The sequence below is a fragment of the Hibiscus syriacus genome, unplaced genomic scaffold (assembly GCF_006381635.1).
Source record: "Hibiscus syriacus cultivar Baekdansim isolate YM2019G1 unplaced genomic scaffold, ASM638163v2 tig00117022_pilon, whole genome shotgun sequence".
Classification (NCBI taxonomy): domain Eukaryota; kingdom Viridiplantae; phylum Streptophyta; class Magnoliopsida; order Malvales; family Malvaceae; genus Hibiscus; species Hibiscus syriacus.
Window position 1 is genome coordinate 121,336 of NW_024063528.1, and position 16,867 is coordinate 138,202.

The 16,867-nt window shown below is 31.3% G+C and overlaps 1 long non-coding RNA gene and 1 pseudogene across 1 annotated transcript; one reads left to right on the plus strand and one right to left on the minus strand.

The window, feature by feature from the left end:
- The first annotated feature begins 8,202 nt into the window (after window positions 1-8,202).
- LOC120195996 lies at window positions 8,203-15,093 on the plus strand (annotated as a pseudogene).
- LOC120195977 lies at window positions 10,363-11,581 on the minus strand. The gene is made up of 3 exons (XR_005523128.1): window positions 11,418-11,581; window positions 11,195-11,239; window positions 10,363-10,570 (listed from the first exon to the last, which is right to left on the minus strand). It is a non-coding gene; the product is annotated as an uncharacterized LOC120195977 (long non-coding RNA).
- Window positions 15,094-16,867: the final 1,774 nt, after the last annotated feature.

Below are 16,867 nucleotides of genomic sequence, written 5' to 3' on the forward strand. Positions count from 1 at the left end.
GGCTGGTTGTACACTTAATGACAAAGTTGTAGGGGATATCGAGGTTAATTGCATTGTGTTGCCCACCAAATGGATTTTCACATAAAACCGGCCATTAACGAGATAATAGTTTATAATTAGAAAAAGATTGTAAATGTTAAGATTCAAATTTGTATTTAGAGTATTCGTTTCTGAACTGTAACAGTTGTGTATTTATCGCCTGATCTACATTGTTTTTGCTGTTTGAAATATAAACACAGGCCAGTTTAATTGATTGGAACATATTTACATCCTGACAGATATTAGGATTCAATCTCTACATATTAGGATTACTGAGAATGTTGTATTTTGTGTTTGGTTGGTTTAGCAAAAATGTAAGATTACCGTGTTTGGTTAAAGGAATAAAAGATTATTGGAATGTATATTTAACAAAATTATCTTTATTATATATTTTTTTAATAAGTTGGAAAATATTTATATATTTTCTTTAAAAAATTTAAATTCATAAAATTTATATAATTTTTTTACAAAATTTAAAATATAAAAAGGTTTAATGAAATGGGTAAAATTTTATTTTAACCCCTGAACTTCATAAAAAATTTTAATTATAGATTTTTTTTTTGTAAATCTAAAATAGTTTTGTAACACCCTTAACTCATTTCCGACCCGAATACAAATCCAAGGTGTCACATTGACTTTTCAAACTTTGACTCTTATTGAAAATCTCGGGAATTTTTAAAACTTTCATTAAAACGAAACACATTAATTTACATAAAACCATAAAATACAAAATCGATCAGAGTATTCGTAATTAACACTTATTACATGCCAACATTCTATACATAACCAAGTACATACTTTGTCAATTACTTCTGAACTGATCTCTTAGTAGTGTTGATGTCCGTGCTATTTCTATTTCCACCTTTCCTGATTCTTGGTACCTACGTGTAAATCACTTACACGCTAAGTCATAGACTTAGTGAGGCAATAAATGAATATGCAACAATAAACTTATGAATGTTCATACTTACCATTGAATCATGACATCTCAAGATGCATGTATCTATCACACGATAATATATATAATCATATAATGCACATACGAAACTTACCTTCTTGGATCACTTTCACTTTAAATTGGTATTTCAATTGCATTGCCCATGTATATTATTGAGAATAGAGGTATGTGAGTGCATTGAGGTTGTGCACTAATGCTGTCACCACAGCTCGTATCAATTCCCTCATGGGGCACCGAACCTTAGTTTAGTATTCATCCCGTAGGACTATTATATATGTCTCGTAGGACCCCTACATCCCGAAGGACTATGTCCCGAATGACTTCTCCTTAAGAACCACATACATAATACAATGGCTCCAATCAGTGTACCGAAGTACCACATATAGGTTCCACATAATTATATATATGTCCCGAAGGACCACGTAGAACCCTCGACTCTTGGCATGCCAATTACACCTATAGTTCTCATATTGTATACTATAGGCATTATTCTTATATTTCATATGTTCATGTACTCATGTCCTTTCTCTTGTGATTATGTAGCTCATGTCATTTCTCTTGTGATCATGTAGCTCATGTCACTTCATATCATGTTCTCATATCACATGTCATATCACATATCATATCACATGAACATATATATGTCTTATGCATGTATCACAACAATTATCATGTATGCATGTTCACAACTATTATATTATAAAAATCAACATAGGGATTAGACTTATCACAAGTCTTATTCCATTATAATATACATATAGTATGCACTTACCTTAGCTTTGCTTTGATTCGATTCTAATCCTTTGATCGTTCCGGAATAAGCTTACTTTTAGTATCTACATAATCACACATGGATCTATATCAGTATTATAACTAATATACTCTAATGGTTCACTCTTTAGACTAAGAGAAAAGTCAATTTCATCTTTTAATGAAGGTATGCATCGATGCACTACTGATGCATCGGTGCATAAAAGGTATTCGATGTAGTATTATTTTTGGGATGCATCGATGCACTCCTTATGCATCGATGCACCGATTGCATTTGATGTTTCACTATTAATGGGATGCATCGATGCACTACTTATGCATCGATGCACGAATTGCATTCGATGTTTTTATTTTAAAAGAGTGCATCGATGCACTACCAATGCATCGGTGCACATTCAAACAATTTCTGGGTTTTAACCTTAATGCATCGATGCACTATGAATGTGCATCGATGCACTCTGCCCAGAACCTCTTTTTGAACCCGAAAATCCATTCATTTTGGATTAAATTCTTCATGTTTAATCCCCTCTTTCGCTCTTAACTCTAGTACACATCCTTAAACCAATTTATACTCATTTATTTCATCTTTAACCTTCAAATCCTATCCTTCATATGAAATTCAAGAATTACATCAATAATCCAACATGTTTGAATTCCACTTTTAACACTTCATATATCTTAACTAGATTGATGACAAGTCAAATTTAACTTTCAATTCTAGTTATGAACTCTATTCCAAGATTTCATTTAAGAACTTCAAATCTTAAATTTCTCCTAACTCCATCATCCTTTGATGTTAAGATAACTTAAGCTTTCCTTAAGCTTAGTTATCATCTAATAATCAAAACCCAATATTAAATTTTAACAAGAAACTCAATAATCAGAAATCTTACCTTTGTTTTGGTTCACACGCACAAGGAAGAAAGAAGAATAAGATAACTATGGAAGGCTTTGGTGTTCTCTTCTTTTCATCCCACTTGTACTCATATATATCCTTATCTCTTCTTTAATTAATTTTCCTTGCAAATGACTCTTTTGCCCTTCCATTCCTTCTTCCTTTCAATTCAATCCTACACAATCATTTACATATAAATCTTTATATTATTCATTCATTCTATTTTAATCATCAAAATCTGAAACTTTCCAATTTAGTCACTAACCCGGTATTGAGGATGTTACAAGTTTAAGGATAAATTTGTAATTTAACATTTGTAGAATTTTTATTATTCAATGATAGAATAATAATATTTTTGAAAGAATAAATTTTTGTAAGGGGCATTTTAGTTCAAAACGCCGGTAATCCAACAATACCTAAGGAAAATGAGGTAATGACATTCCCGGTAATATACCAAAAAAATCAACTATTGGTAATGTAAAATTACCGGGAATAACATACTCGGTCAACCAAATGGAGGAATGTGAATTTCATTCCTATGAGAATCTCACATTCCCCCAACCAAACACACCTTAAAAACTTTCTATTTACTTTAAAAAAAATCAATTTACTAACTAAACTTTATATTATTTTTTTAATTCCATAACAGTATTACGACGTGACATACTTCAATATTTAATAAGAAAAAAATACTCTGAAATTAAAAATGCAAATGGGACCAAATCTCACTTTAAAACACTCCCTCTCTTTCTCTCATTATTCATCTTTCCATGTTTTTCATTTGAATCCCTCTCTCTCTCTCTCTTGCATTGCCCCACTTTTGTTTCGTTTTTTATACTAAAAAAACGCAAGTTACATTGGCCTGCACATGTTGTATGAGAGATTTAAGAGGGGAGCAGTGACAAATTTAAATTTTCTTTTACAAAATCAAAGGTTTCTTCCATGTTTTAAAGTAGATACCATTTTTGACCATGGAAATCTAGTTTTGTAGGTGTCGCAGTTGTCTTTCGGTTGAGGTCCGGAATCGGACTTCGACTTGTATTAAATGAATTGGAGTCATCACCGATCATTTAAAACGAATCTAGGTGGGTCGGACACCATCTTACCTGATTTGCGTTGTACCAGAAACGTGTCGGGTTCGGGAGTCGGTTACGGTCAAGGAATGATTAGCACCCTTGAACCGCCCTTTCGGTACCAATTAATTTTTCGGTCGTCTTTATTTGCGAAAATTTAAATTTAAATTGAAATTAAAAATTTCAATCCGAATTAATTACCTTTGATCGATTGAAAATATTCCTAAAAAATTAAAAGTGTTGGATTGTAAAAATAAAAATAAACATGAGAAAAGAATAATAAAAAAATATTGATATAATAATATTAATAAATATATATATATAACAATGTAAAAAGAAATAAAAAATATTAAAATTAAGAGAAAATAAAAATTATATATAAAGTAAATAAATAAAAAATAAAATAAAAAGAATAAGTCAAAAGTTGTTACATCTTCCATGTTTTGCGTGTAGCTTAATGCATGAGTCTATTTATAGTCTAAAGAAACTTATTTTTAGCTCATATTTAGAGTTCTACTTAAACTCAAAATGTTTCGGTTTTAGTGTTTAATATGATTCAAATATGTTAGTTTTAATGTTTCAATAAGACTCAAATACGTTGGTTTATTTTTTGAATCTCACTAAATCGAGATTGTTGAGTACATGGGCTGCAAAAATAATAAAATAAAAATATATTAATAATAATAATAAATATATATATAATATAATAAAATATTTTTATAGATCCGGATAAAAACACGTGTCTACCGTAGGGATGGCTCAAATTTCACCTAAGCCGCTGATTCCAGAGTCGTTTCGCAAGATGATATCAAGACCCAAGGGCCAACTCCCTTTGATCTGGAGTTATTCAAAGCACCTTGGTATCCCCTTTGCTGCAACTCGGTGTCTACATTTACTTTGTCATGTCGCTTATGCTCTTCATGGAGTGGGCTTACAAGCGAATGATCATTATTCTGGTTAAGATTTTCTGGAAAAAAAATAGAGAAGCGTTACAAGTTTGAGCTCATTCAAGATATACTATGTTTTGGTATTTTCATTTCTGGATTTGAGAGATAGAACAAACACGATTCAAAACCACTGCTAACGCCTCAATCATGTTAATAACATCATCATCGTCATTCACAACTGAGCTTGATGAAACATAAAACTCACGAAAGAAATTAAATGGAAACCCAAATTTCTTAAAAGAAGAATAATTTAAATCCAATTTTCAGACCCTTATACCAACTCTTGTAACCGTAGTTTTGTTTGTAGCCAATCGGAGACACATCTTGGTCTTGCTCATGCTTTCGATTACCTCAAGCTCTGGAGCTTCTTCGATTGAGTTTTCTTTGAAGATTCAATGGTTATTCCTCGTTCAAGATGGTGCCCACTGTTCGCCTCTGTCCCGGTTTTGCCTCTCCACTTTAGCCTCTCGTTTCCCCTCACTTAATACTCCTCGTAAAACTTGCTGAAACCAGTGTTCTCCGTTTTTCCATTTCCATCATAACCAAAGCAAGTCACATGATAGTGAAGAAGGTTAAGGGTAAGCTCGGTGGGGTTTGGGTGGTCAATGAGATTTTGAGGTTGGGATATTGAGAGTGATCGGTGGGCTTTGGGTTTAAGGTTTAAAAACAGCGCTCTGTATCTGTGTTCTTCAGCTGAACTGAAGGTCTCAAGTCAAACCTATGTTCTTTCACCTTTTTATATATATATTATATAAAAGATTTAATGATTAAAAATAGTTTAAGTGAGTCACGTCATAATGGCGTGAAAAGTTTAAAAACGGAGTGATAAAAAAATTCAATTTATAAAATTGAGTAAATTAAGTGAAAAAATTGAAAGTATGGTGAATAAAATAAGAATCATAAAAAAGTTTAATTATCAAATTTATAATTTATCCAAAAAAACATACGCATTAGATTCCATTGGTCGGTGACCTAAAATTAAAAGGGATGTCTAAGGTATGATAGCTTTACCATACAACTAATAAAAAATGTTGTCGAAAATATTAATATTTTTTTAATATTTATTGTAAAGTGTTACTTAAAATATTATTTTTTTAACGGAAATATTAATATTGGACGTTATCTAAAATATTTAACATTTTCGATAAAACGCTACCTAAAATATTATTTTTTAAGAAAAATGTTAATATTAGACACTACTTAAAATATTATTTTTCTATCCGAAATTAAGTAACGAAATTAATATTTTTTGTAAAAAGATAATATTTTAAGAAATTACCAAAAATATTAAAAAAATATTAATATTTTCAATAGAATTTCTACAAAAATTAGGTAATGCAAACATGAAATCACTCTCCGTCTCTCACATCCATTCCTAAATTCCATACAAAAAAAGTTATGTTTTTACCCCGAAATCCTTAAGATATTTCACTTTCAAAAATAGCAACAAAATCGCCATCATGATGATGAGCAACAGGTAACATATCAGCGATTTGACCAAACTGACACCCTTTAATTGAATATTTTCCTTTTTAACACCGTTTGTTCTATATTTTTCGAAGTAACACCCTTTCGGCTGAGGTGGCGAAAGGCGCATCTCCGGGGACGTGCTTTACCTGGTTATACGCTGAGTTAGATGTCACGTGTGAAAGACGCATCCCCGGAGACACGCTTTACTTGGTTTTGTTGATTCAGTTGCCATGTGATATTTTTTTAATAATAAAAATTTTATTTTTATTGTTATTATAAATTAGTAATATATTATGTAAATTGTTTCAGTTATAATTTAATAATTATCGAATGTATTTTTTTAATGTGTGTTAAAGGTGTAGTGTATTATCTACATTAATCGGATAGAACAACAGATGAAAACTAATTTTTATTTTATTGTAGTTATATGAAAAATGTATAAAATTATTATATTACACGTATGGTTATATTATTATTTTTTATTTTGATTATCGATCTATTAATTTTATCACTTAATTATTTAAATATTATCAATCTAGTCATATGTTATTATTATTTAACCAAAATATTGATGCATAAGTTAATAAAATTAGTATAATTACACATTTAATCTGTTATTATTATTATACATTGAGAAATTATAGAAAATGCAATTACATTTAAATATTAGAAACATAAACATTCATTTAAATAGAATATTAGGTTACATAAGAGTTAACGGTTATGTAATGATAATAGAGCTGAACATTTTTTTCTATTGTGTCTGATGTTTCTACAATGCCCACATCGTTTTTGTTCTGTTGACTTCTCCCGAATATCCATATCACAATGTATTCTAGTAGATTTTGGACGGCTTGAGTCCCTCAATAGCAATGGAAGATGATTTTGGTGTGAAGAATGAGGGGAGTTGAAGGGGTTTATATAGGTGGAGGAGGAGGGGTAGTTGGGGGAAAATCGGATAGGCATTTAAGACATTTAATGAAAGGCGCGTCTTCGGGGATGCACCTTTCACACGTGGCAACTAAATCAACAAAATAAAGGTAAAGCGCGTCTCCGAGGATGCGCCTTTCACACGTGGCATCCAACTCAGCGTAAAACCAAGTAAAGCGCATTCCCGAGATGCGCCTTTCGTCACCTCATCCGAAAGGGTGTCACTTCGAGAAATATAAAACAAACTGGCAGATTATGACAGCATTCAGAGACCCCGCTAATCGAGGGAAATTTGTTTTTTTCCCCTTCTTGTTCGCGCGCGCTTGCATTGGAAGAGTATTTTAAGATATATATATAAATAGAAGAAAATACATGGCAACGGCTTCTTTGATTCAAGCAGGATGTGTGTTTTCTCCAATTTTCAGTAATAAGAGCAATAATTGCACCTTCAGAAACGGTTTCATCAGCCCGTTCGCTTCAATCTCGTCCTCTTCCTCTTCCTCATGTTCCTGTTCTTTTTCTTCCAACAATTTGAAGTTCTCTTCCGGTAACGTACTTTTACTTAAATTTGAATTTTGTTTAATCCGTGATTTGATTCGACTCCAACAGATGTGGAATTTTGATTTAGTTTAAGTCTTTGTATTAGCGAGTTATGTTCTAATTTATTCGGATCTAGATTCAAATTTATTTCGGTTATGACTCTGATTGAATTTTAGTTGATTCTGGTTCTAGTTATTCGTATTTTGTATTATTTGTAATTGAAACTGTGATTACACTTGTAAGTCGAAGTAAAAAATAATTCAAGTTATGCTAAAGTGAGTGAGTGATTATATTAAAAGAAAATGAAAAGGAATCTCATTGATTTTTTTGAGGACTTGATATTCAGTTAGGAATTTAGGGACTTGAAATATGTTATTTGGTGATGAAAGTGCAAAAATTGCATTAATGGCCATTTTGAATTCTTGATATTACCGTTTCTGTTTAGCTAATTCTTGATTTTTTTTATAAACATTTTAAAGGAACAAATAGTAATTGGAGACATCAAGGCCTTAGAGCTCAAGCAATGAGTACAACTACACGAGGGGACTTTATTGCATCCAACCGCATCGTGGAGGAAAAAATGAGCCCGATCACCTTCTTGTTCTTGTTCATGGCATCTTGGCTAGGTATTTGATGGATTACTATGTGACTGTATGTAGTTCCGTACATGAACTTGTATGCATAATAGTGTTTAATGAATAACTGATGCTAAAATGTGATTTGGTATGGCCTTTAATGTTTTTGATACCAAATTGGTTGAAACATTTCCATAATGCAGTCCTAGTGATTGGACATATGCAGGCGGAGTTGAAAAGGCGGCTTGGGAGAACCTTTCTGATTTATGGTATTTGTTCATATCTTCAATCTCTTGTAAATTGTATGTATAAAGATAATCTATTATTCCTTATTTATGTAATAATTTGTTGCAGCAAGTTCGGTTAACAGCCATACTAAAACCTTTGCCGGGGTTGATGGAGCTGGGAAGCGCTTAGCGGATGAAGTGAGTTGTAATTCTGTCTCAAACTTGAGAGTTTTGTGGAAAGACCTTTAGCTTCCTGCAGTATTGATTACTCCATTCACCTTGTTTCGGTTTAATAGGTCCTGCAAGTTGTAAAGAAGAGCGAAAGCCTGAAAAGGATTTCGTTTTTAGATCATTCTCTAGGGGGCTTGTTTGCAAGATATGCAGTTGCTGTTCTTTACTCAGAAAGCGATTCAAGTGGTACCCAGTCTAATAATGGAACTGATTCTTCAGATGGAAATTTACAAACTTCATCCCCTTCAAGACGAGGAATGATTGCTGGACTGGAGCCAGTCAGTTTTATTACCTTGGCTACACCACATCTTGGGGTCCGAGGGAGAAAGCAAGTTAGTTCTCGATGTTGTTGGTTATCAAGTTTATTTCATAATGTCTTAGAGTTCTAATGATTGTCTCCAATAGTTCTGATGTTATTAACATGCTTCTGGTATCTCATATAGGGGTGTAAACGAGCCGAGTCGAGTTCGAGTATTGCTGAGCTCGACTCGAACTCGAAAACTTTAAAAGTAGACTCGATTCGACTCGAAAACTCGCGAGCTAAAAATTATCAAGCTCAACTCGAACTCGAAATATAATATTGAAACTCGACTCGAACTCGACTCGAACTCAAAAAATATTCAGGAGCTTGATTAAAGCTCAATTTTAAGCTCGAATCCAGCTCGATTCAAGCTCGAACTCAAACTCGAATTTGAACCTACAAAAATCTTATATTACATTTAAAATATATAAATAATTTTCCCTTTAATCAATCATCACCAATACATTATAATATGAATGTATGAACTATAAAAAATCTAAAAAATAAAAATACAATTACAAGAAATTTAGGATAATTAATATAAGCTTTGAAGTTTTTAAAACTTCAAATGTATGGAAAGTTTACAAAATATGACAACACATCTAAATTTATAAAAAGATGACAAATATGACAACATATCCAAATTTATACAAGATGACAAATATCTTGATAGTTGCATGTTAAGAATGATCATGCAAAGCATATCTAGGGAATACCTTTGATTAACACCTAGTCTTTCTTCGTTTAGAAACAGTTACTTCCACATTCCCAGAAGAATTATCAGAGTCAAAACAATGCCAGTATGAAGGTCAAGAGGCTGCTATAGCCATACAATTCAAACACGTTAACTATTTTTTTCAAAGATAGTGAAACGTTATAAGAAACATAGACTTCAAACAATCTATAATGAAGCATGCTAAGAATTCAAAATAAAATCAGCCTAATAAAACAGTCTAAGGACACGGAATATCCCCCTCCCCCCAACAAAATAAGGAAAAAAGAAAGAAAGAAGAAGCAAATACCAAGAGGCAAAAAAGAGCTCAAGATCGATATTAATAATTTTGAAATTATATTAGGAAAGAAAGTTGATGCTATGAAATCACCTGTTACATATTTACAACTTACCACATTAATCTATTAGGCTAAAAAATTATTAAAAGAAACTAAATTTTGAAACACGGTATCAGTCAAATTGAGATAAGTGCATAAATTATTCCAAATATCAAATTCCCACAATCAAATAAAAATCATGGAAACATACTACAAATACAAAAGACAACATCAGAAGTCACATTCTTAATGCATATATGACTGAAAACAACACGATCAAGCTCACAATGTTAAATGATAAAACAATAATCAAGCATTGCAAATGCAATGTTATAACAGAAATAACATGGAAATACAATAACAGTATAATAATACCATTTCTTCGTTTTCTTGATCCTTCCTTTCAATCAACATGATAAGATTCATGCATGACTCGCAGAAACCTTTGTTACCCCTAACACATTGGATTACAGCATCTTTGATGCATCCCTTGCACAAGGAAAAGATATATGTGTAACACATATAATGGGCATTCTTCTTACAGTTGCTACACAGATGCCAACCTAATTCACAGAAAACACAACTTGATTTAGAATAGAGAAGTTAAAAGTAACATAAAGACATTTTCTCTATACATAAAAACCAAAGTTGAAAAATGAAATTTATACATATATATAAGCAAAGAACGATGACAATAGAGAAATCATACAACGGTGTCAACCAACATATTTTTTACCTGCAGCATCTTAACAGAAAGTAACAGCAAACAAGTAGTCACACAAATAGGCAAACAAAAAGATAATGCACATTCCAAGTCCCCAAGTGCATATGTCCCCTTAAGCCTTGAGCAAGCACCCTTGCATAAAGAATTGTAAAAGCTTATGAACCAGTCTTTCTTTCTTCAGACATTGAAAAAAATTGCAAACAAAAAAATGGTATAACCTTGAACATGAATATTTTAGCAGACGCTTTTATCACACATTATAGAATGTTCATCATTCTTCGATGATCAGAAGCATTTATCACACAGTAGCATTTCCTTCATTGATTTCCATTTTTTTCTTCTTTTTTTTGAATGAATCAATAAATAAAATATATTTTATATTTCTAAAAAGGGTTTCTTGGGAATCATGGCTTTAGGTTTTCATTCGAAATAAATAACAAGGAAATAGGACAGGTTATATTACCTGGGTTATTCGAATGCAAGTAGTCTTGTTGACTCCATTCATTCTCTGCTTGGTTTCCATCGTTAAGGAAAAAAGGTAAGATTAAGCTTAGTAAAATTTTCGAAATAAAATTAAGTCTGGAGATTAGGAAGAGAAGAGTAGTCGGGTTAGGTATGAAAATCTTAGGGAAAAGCTTGAGAGAAAAAAAAACAAAGTGAAGAGGGGGGAGATTATTCGGTCTTACCTTAAATGGGAGGGCTTCATCGTTTGAAGCCTATCGTGCGAGAACAAAGAAGGAATGCGAGGGGTGGCCATCGGCGAGTGGTGGCCTAGCGTCGGCCATGGGTCCTTTTGGAGTGGGCTGTGCCGTGGATGGCGGCGATGGAGGCTCTGTTTTAGACGATGTGTGATCGTTAGAGTGTGCAAAATTACCCGGATCTAAAAAAACTGGGTAATTCTCTAAAAAAATTTATCCGGCCGGGTCAGGTACCCGGCCCGATATTTCCCGAGTTGGGTCCGGATCACAAAATCGAGTTTTTCCGGGTACCCGGTTAGTTTTTTTTTTTATATATATAATTATATAAAATATAATGAATTATTTATATTATGATTATTATATTTTATATTTTGAACTTTTAAATTTTATGTTCGGATATTAGAGTATGTAATTCGAAGTTTCGAACATTTAAATTTGTGTATATATTTTTTAAAATTAATAATTTGAAAATAAAAAATTAAAAACCGGGTATCGGGTACCCGATTACCGGGTACTCGTAACATCCGGATCGGGACACAAACCGAGAAATCGTCAACCCAAAAGTTCCGGGTATCCGAAAATCGGGTACTCGGACACACCCCTAGTGATCGTGGGGAAGAAGAGGGAAGAAAGGGGCTGAGTGGCTTTGTGGGTGATTTGTATGCGTGAGTTTTGTTTAAGTTTAGTTTAAGTTTAGGTTTCATATTAATTTTTCGGTAAATTAGATTATAGTCCTCCAAATTTGAGCATCCTTTTATAAATTAGTCATATGAGGGTTTAGTACAAAACAGTCCTCATTTGTTTAAATTTTCTTATTTATTTTAAATATTCAGGTGTCATTTATGTTATTTTTTATATTATTTTTATTTAAACCGAATAGGATCAATTACATATAAGACCCTGTAGTTTATGCGTATTTTGTATTTAAGTCATTGGCTTAATTCCAATTTTCTAAGTTTAATTTTATATTTACGTGAATTTAATCATCATTCTAAAGTTAGTATATTTAGCTTAAATTAGTCTTCACATTTAGGTTTCACTTAATTTAGTCTCTGTTTAGGATTGTTTTATTTAATTAGTTGTATATATTTATTTTGCATATTGATATGTTTATGTATAAGTATGTAAATGATTTATTTAGGAGTCACATAACATCATTTTGCATAATTTGTATGTTACCTTCATATGCATAACTTAAACCCTAAACCCTAAACCCTAAACTCTATCACATAATTAGAAGGAATGGGATGGCTTAGTGAAAGGAGAAAGAGTAACTTGTTTTTATTTCGTTTTCTGAAGAACAAAAATCTAATAAGAAGCTTCAGTCTTTTTGATTTCTGCTCCTCTTCTCTTCTCTTTTCTTCTGAGTCTTCTCTTTATTTATTGCTTTGATTTTCCAACTATGCAATTATTACTTTCTTTTTTTTCAGAGTAGAATCTAGTAATACATATATATCTGTCTTATTTTACTTTATATGGTACATGTTAGTAGTAGGGATGATCATTTTCTCTCAAATATGATTTGATGCCATTAATTTTGTTAATTAAGATATTAATGTAAGTCTAAATGAATTTTTTTTCTTTCTTAATTCTTTATAAAATCGGTTACACTATATTTTGATATTTTTTTTAAATTATTAATATTTAAATTGAATCATATTTTTATTTTATTTTATTATATTATATTATATTTATTGTCAAATAAAAAATTAGTTATGAGATAAGTATAATATAGTATCTTGATATTAAATGCTCAAACCCTTGATATTTATGATATTTGAACTCGAAACCTCAAAATATAACAACAATTTAAAAAATTAGTTATTAAAAATATTATCATTAGATAAATAATTTTTTATTAATTTAAAATAAATATAAGAATATTTATTCAAAAATAATTTTTAACCATTTTCATTTTTTCCATTGTTTGACTGTTTTTTCTTATTTTATTTTTTTACGTTGTCAAGTACATGTGCAATAAAAAGTTAAAAAAGAAAGAAAAAAATCAACAAAACAAGTGTAATCTAACATGTGTTTAATTAAATAAGTTTTTAATTTTCTTTTAGTAATATACAATGTAACAATTGGACTTGAGCTGGTTAATTAAAAAATTAAAATTTGAGGTAGTTGTATTATAAAATTTTTAATATATTTATAAAATTTTATAATTATCAATAATGTATTTTTTAATATATTTTTAATAATGTAATTTTAAAAAATCTAAAATTATAATATAACATTTTTTTTCGAGCTGCTCACGAGCTTTTTGAGTCGAATATAGAGTAGCTCGTTTCGGCTTGTTAATAACCCGAGTTGAGCTCGAGTCGAGTTGAGTCCATTCGATCCGAGTATTTATCGAGCCTTGATCGAGTCGATCTCGAATAGTTCATGATCTGTCTCGTCTCATTTACAGCCCTAATCTCGTATACTGTTTTCTAATAGTTGTACTAGTATCATTTTTTTGTATGTGTAATGCAGTTTCTAATATTACTCTTTGTGCTGCCTCAGCTTCCATTTCTCTTTGGAGCTCCTTTTCTAGAGAAACCTGCCCCACCAATTGCTCCAGTTATTTTTGGTCAAACCGGTAAACAAATATTTCTTACTGATGGCAAACCCATCAGACCACCACTGCTTTTGAGGATGGCATCTGATTGTGAATACGGAAAATTTTTGTACGTAAAGTTAGCTTTTACACTGACTACTACTTCTACCATCATCGTCGTCGTCATTATCTTTTGATATAAGTGATGATTTTTTGAGGGGGGAAGCTGTGGATTTGACTTCAACTCTTGGCCCGTGGGGATACTACGGAGCCAAGTCTGGGCTGTTTTTATGTTTATAATTTATATTTTTTGCAGATCTTCCCTCAGTGAATTTAGGTCTTGTACTTTGTATTCAAATGTATCTTATGATCGTATCTTTCCGAATCATTTCTCTTCTACCATAGTTAGCTACCTATGTTGCTTTTCTACTCGTTCCTCTCTGCCATCCGATTGGCACTTTATTTGACATCGAATAGATATGGTTGGTTGGCGTACATCCTCCATTTGGAGGGAGAAAGAACTTGTCCAGGTAAACTTTAATGTAATGAAATAGAAGTACTGAACAAGAGGCGTTCCGGTTTCATGCATACACACCTGACATTTATACTGATTTGGCAGCCCCCGCTACGATCTTTGGATGGTTACAAACACGTTGTCGATGTGGAGTACTGTCCACCAGTTTCTTCCGACAGCCCTCATTTTCCTCAGGAAGCTGTCAAAGCAAAGGCTGAGACCCAGAATGCACCCAATTCAACAAATACGGTGGAATACCATGAACTCATGGAAGCTAATATGATTATGATTCTCCCCAGACATTAACACACCTATTCCATTTACAGAGGAAATGATACAAGGTTTACAGAAATTGGGATGGAAAAAAGTCGGTGTCAGTTTCCACTCGGCGCTTTGGCCTTTGTTTGCGCACAATAACATCCATGTACCATTTCGATCTTAAAACTTTTGATTTTTACGTTTGTTTTCCACTTGGGGTTCTCTTATGATCACCCCCGTGCCGTTTCAGGTGAAGAACGAATGGTTTCATAATGCCGACATCGGAGTGATTGCTCATGTTGCGGATAGTCTTAAGCAACAAGAATCATCTCCCTCATAAATTTCTGCAAGTTTGCGGCCATGAATTACATGTAAGTGTATTGTACCACTACGCTTGAAGTATATTGTAAAAAGTAAACTATCAGATGGGATGAAGACTTGTTATGCACGGTGCATTCAACAGTTCATCTACAGGCGATCAGGCAACCCCTTAACCCGGTAATTTCCAAAAATAAGCATCGGATTTTGATGCTTTCTCGACGATTATCTCATTTAACGTCCAATCAATGATTACTTTAAAAACTGACATTTAGTAACTAGAGTTGAACTCGGACAAAAAAACTTTGACCGGACGTACCTTCTGCCTAGAACTTGTAAAAAGTTAATAGGTCAGAGAATTAGAAGACGGCAGATGATTTTGGGCTGATGGATCACCGTAACTTGTAAGAAAGCAGGGGATGGAGATCCATGCTTGTGTTAGATCTGACAATATTACACATGATATTGCTTACAAAACAGCAATACGAAAACACTAGAAAATAAATGACATACGAAATTGTTGATCAATATGATTGTTTTTATATCATTTATAAATAAAATGAGTTTATAATATTTATGTTAACGATGGCACGAATCAACTTATCTCGATGATTAAAGGAATCGGTGTTGTTCTTAGAAGTCACATGTTCGAACATCAACAATTATAACATGATGATTGAACGTTCATTGTCAAATGACTGAGAATATTTATTATTTTATAATAATTTTAACTTAATAAAAAAGTATACGTTAATGATGTATTTGTATGCTTGTAATGATTGATTTTGTATTCGTTATATTTATCGATGAATATAATTGTATCCTTTTTAAGAAAAATGTGACCCTTTTCTAAAACAAATGTAATCTACAGTAGTTTGCATTTTGTTTGTTGGGTTAAATCAATCGAAATTAATTAAATTCGTTTGGTTAATTTTAATTTTATTTAGTTATAAATTGGAGTTTAATATGAATTTGTGATTGTTTTGTAACCTAATTAATCAGGCAAATTGAAACTTAATTAATATAATTAAATTCTATTATTTTTATTTCGATTGGGCTGGCCTGACTTTTAGAATTTTAATGGAACTCAAATTGATTTCAATCTTTTCGATTCTTAAAAAAACATCTTTTTAAAATTTAAAACCGAAATTTTTGACTTTTAACAACTTTTACTTTATTATATAAGTTTATTTACAAAATATATATTTTATTTCTTTCTTAAGTAAAATAATAAAAATTAATGACAAATGTAAAATTTTATGTTCTGATATAAGTTAATAAAAAGTTATACTAAAAATTAAGGCACACAAAACTATATAATTTTTGGATTATTATTATTTTGATTTAAATATTTTTCAATCCCACCAACTTTAAATTATGTAAATTAAATCTTAATCTTGAATTTTTAAATTTCAACTTAACGATCCAAAATTAATCTATTTATCATTATGATTTATATTTACTTTTTTATTGTATCGTCTTAATCCAATTCCTGAAAATAATGTTAAAATTCAACAACACATTGACGATTTTAATTGATTTTTGAAGCGTAATCCTATCCTACAATAAAAAATTACTTTCTTTATTTCAATAAAATTTATCCTATTTTATTTTAACTTTTAATAACTTAAAAAATTAGATCTACGATGTATGTTATTTTTTACAAAGAAATAAAAATAGATAAAATCTACCTTAAAACAACATTAATTGAAAATTTAATACAACTACTTTGCTAAGAATGGTAAATTGTGGATCTAGTCAAAGGTTTAAAAAGCAAAAAATAAAGAAAGATTTAATTGCGCATTC